The 4,304-nt window shown below is 41.4% G+C and overlaps 1 long non-coding RNA gene across 1 annotated transcript; it reads right to left on the bottom strand.

Moving 5' to 3' along the window:
• Positions 1–386: 386 nt before the first annotated feature.
• LOC117290260 lies at positions 387–2,351 on the bottom strand. The gene is made up of 2 exons (XR_004519032.1): positions 1,945–2,351; positions 387–1,093 (listed from the first exon to the last, which is right to left on the bottom strand). It is a non-coding gene; the product is annotated as an uncharacterized LOC117290260 (long non-coding RNA).
• Between the last annotated feature and the right edge of the window lie 1,953 nt (positions 2,352–4,304).

Below are 4,304 nucleotides of genomic sequence, written 5' to 3'. Positions count from 1 at the left end.
AAATAATAAAAAAATATAGTATTTTACTGGCTTTCAATTGCACAAAGAACCACGTGATCTAAAACCAGAGACTGTACAGTATTATTACAATATTTGTTTTTCAAACTTAGCAGTAATCACTTGGCCAATCACTCCAATCTAATAATTTGTATTTTTGTTTTTCCTTTCAGCCTGCTTTGGTTCAAAAGATCACAACATCCACACCTACAGCTAATATAGAGATCAGCCCATCATCAACTCAACAACCAATGTCTGCTAATAGAGCCCTTGCATTGATGCGAGATTGCTTTTGTTGGTAATCACGTACACAGATGTTGCACAGTAAGTAACAGCAGCAAGTCTCTTCACTATAATTTAAATGGATACTGTGCAATTATTATGGGTTTCAACAAGAAAAAAAAAAACAATTCCAATAGTACTTTCTTGACTTGACGTTAATCTCTGCAGTATTTATCTTTGTTTCAGGTTGAAGTGATTGATCCTCTGACTGCAGTTCCTAAGCAGTTCATCACCTCACAGATGTTCATCACCTCACAGACGACATCACCATCGCTGCTCAAGACATCTAGTGCGAGATTCAGCAAATATTGGAAGGAAATACCGTGAAATTTTTCTAAAATTTGCTGATGTTCACCATGGCATCAACCATGCAAAGCCTTTGTCTTCACATAACATTCACCATATAGGTAACTACACACCAGTATACCTGGCTGCACATGTTTCATGTCAGTACATAACTTCACGTATGATGAAATAATCATTTGCTGTATCTAAATCATTGATGGTTGCATTTGTGTTCTTTTACAGATGTATGTATTAAGGAGTTTATGTCAGCGTTCCGTGACCTATTCCCTAATGTCAACACATCACCGAAGATGCATCTCCTCGAAGATCATGCAGTACAGCAGCTTACTAAGTTTAAAGTTGGATTTGGGCTTCTTAACGAACAAGGCGGGGAACTTATTCACACAGAGTTCAACCGCACAGGCCGTGTGGTTCATGGCATGAAGGATCCAATTCAACGGTTGATGGCGATTATGCGGCGTCATCACGTCGGCACAACACCAGAGGTTCAGGCAGAAGTTGCCCCAGTCTGGAGAAAAAATGAAAAGTAGTAAATAACTACAAATAAATAATCTTCAACAAGTAAACAATCTACGGAAAAAATAGGGCTTGTTCTTAAACACGTATTCTTTCTTAGGTACATGACTGTATACAACACAAGACTTTTGTTTCCAGAATTATATCGCTGTCTCAGTGCATGTACAATGTATCTCATAAAAAATAGTGAAAGTGTCAATACATCAGTTCTCACTTATCTAAAATAAAATGTACGTGACAGTTTGCAAATAAGTGCTAAAGTAGAAAGAGCATGAATGAAGTGTTTTTACTTTTTTTATAAATCTTGTATTTATGATATTTTATTAATAATTAGGCCTATAAATATAATAAATACAAAAAAATGGGCAGAAATTGGTGGCAAGGTCGTAAAATTTTTCCGAATTGATTGGCATTTGTTGATATTGTTTTGAAAGTTTGGCCTAGTCGATCGATGTCATGTCAATGTCAATACTCCATGACATGGAATTGGAATGTATGAATTGAATTTTGAAAGTGAAAGAAAAAAATCATCCAATTATCAAAGCTACACCCCCCCCCCCCCCCCGCCCTTAACATCAAATGTGTACCTCCATCCAATACCCCCACCCTACCAACTGGCACAAAAAAAACGTAAAGTAGGCATAAAATATGTTTTTAGATGACACTAATCCCATGTACAGGACGTCGAACATGGCCGAACTTGTATACGTATGTACCAACGGTACATCCATGTAGTTTGTACACGGAACATGATCCCCACGTGTGAGTGAACCAAAACACGCTACAAAAAACACAAAAGTTAGATGACGATTTGCTAATCAAAACCAAATGTCCCAGACTTACCATTCACACATCCACTTGGAAAAGTCATTGGATGACAGACTTGCTAGAAGACAACAACAAAAAATGCTCAGGCTTTTTTTAAATGATACAAACTTCACGTCGTTTTTTACAACAGGAACAGTCACATTTCGCGTCGCATGGCCGCTCACATTGAACTTTTCGTGGTAGTCTCTAAGTCAAGAAGTTCAGCGAACAAGCCCACTTAGATTGAAAAAAGACTATACTACACGTAACTAAGACAATCCCCCTAAAAAATAAACGGCTGGTATTCTCCTAGCCAATCAACAAACAGGTTTTTCAGTACGTCACGACTTCAACAACAGGCGAGTTTTAGCTGCCGTCCTTTTAATAAACAATGACGTCACGCGTTTTGACAAGCGAATCGCGCTAAACAAAAACAACCACGAGAGGGCGCACTTTTTATTGAGTGAAACAGCCGTGTGTGATGTCACAGTCACGGCGCGAGCGTCCAGTAACTTTGCGCGTACATACAGTACAGAACAATGCATGGGGGGAGGCACGACGACAGGACAAAGACTAGGGACCTTTAGATTCGAGTGAACGTGGACCTCGTTCACGTCGACCACGGTTGTGTTTTTTCCATCTGACGTCATAACCATAGTTTTGAGGTCGTGACTCTAAGGGGCGCCAAATGTAATTTTTTTATTAAACGCAATTATTTACATACAATTCATTAATCATTATATAAAACATAATTAATTATTCATCCATTATATATTTTTACCTTTATTAACAAATTAATAATAAATTTTAAAACACACAATAATACATGACACACACCGAAAGCATAGAGAATCACATCGGATTCACCAACTCAAGACAGTCCAACCCATTGCACCAAACATAAACACTGGTGTTGATTAGCTTACCATTACCCTCCATTTTATTATAGCTGAAGAATTTTTGTACATTTATTTTCTGTAAATAAAATGTCTGAGGCTTTGCGCATGCGTCAAGTCGTCACCGATGTTGTCTGCACAAGTTGAGAACCCCAAAACTATGGTTTGGACGTACGTTCGGAAAAAACCACAGCCGTGCTCGACGTGAACGTAGCCTTTATAAAGGCGCACGCGGCACACAGATGTCACTCATGCCACTCAATAAAAGAGACCAGCGAGAGTAGCGACGCAGCGAAGCGCCTTGAAAAAAGGCTAACGTTTCAACGTGAACGAAGTCCGCGTTCACCCAAATCTAAAGGTCCCTACTGTTGGGGGTTATTAGAGCACGTTGTGTGGACAGGGAGATGGAAGGGGCATGTAGTGTGGTACGTCTGCTGTTGGAAGAGGGCGGGGGAACGGCAACAAATGTAGGGAACATTAGTAAAAGGGCTGGAAAAATAATACGGAAAGGGGTAAAAAAGGGACTAATGATGACATTGGACAGGGAAAAAAAATAAACTGGGCAGAGAAAAACACGAAACGGAGGACCACCTGACTGGCGGTACCCGCGGGGAACAGGGAAAGTTATGGGACGGCAAAAAGTGCAAAGAACAATTCACGGGCGGGATGACGGGAAGGAGGCACGGGTTAGATTTTGGACGGGGATAGAAGGTAGGGGCACAAAGTGGTACGTCTGTGGAACGGGGGACGGGGGAACGGCAAAAATATAAATGACGGGAAAATGAACAGGGATGGGGTACGTAAGGATTGAACAAAATTAAAAGGGACTATCGTGATATGGGACATGGGACAGGAAAATATTAAGGTGAATGGGGGGGGGGGAGATCAAGCCCATAACACGGGAAAAACCCACAAACGGGACCCACGCGAAACTGGAAAATATGAGTTATGGGCAAACATTGGCAAGCAAAGAACAATGCCAATGCAGGGGATCGCGGGGACGGGGCACGGAGGCGTGGGTTAGATAATTATGGGACGGGATAGGGAAGGGGCACACGGTGGGACAGGGAGTTGGGGGGAAAATGAACGAGGCTGGTGAGGGGGTTAAAGCAAAGGGGTTTGAAAACTATACAGGATAAAAAATAATCAACTAAACGGGAACAAAATAAACGAAATGGGATATAAACCGGACTGGGAAAGAACCACTATCGGGATCCGCTGGAAACTGGAAAATATGGATGGGATCGACAATGCCGAAACGGAAAAAAGATGGACAAGTGTACGATTTCACAAAGCACTAAGATTCGTCTTAACTTAGGATGGGTTGTTTGCCACAGTGATTTGTATTGTGACCCTGCCCAGCCACTTTAGCCCTCCCCTGTACACAACGCTACACTTGCAACATTTTTACGTCGAGCTTTCTAGCGGGGTTGCATCCCGCTAGTGTAGAATAGTCTTCGTTCAGGGCGTTTAACCTTTTGACCTTGTCTTCTGGGCCCA

Source organism: Asterias rubens, chromosome 5 (genome assembly GCF_902459465.1).
Source record: "Asterias rubens chromosome 5, eAstRub1.3, whole genome shotgun sequence".
NCBI classification, from domain to species: Eukaryota; Metazoa; Echinodermata; class Asteroidea; order Forcipulatida; family Asteriidae; genus Asterias; species Asterias rubens.
This window is presented reverse-complemented; position numbering and strand designations above follow the sequence as displayed.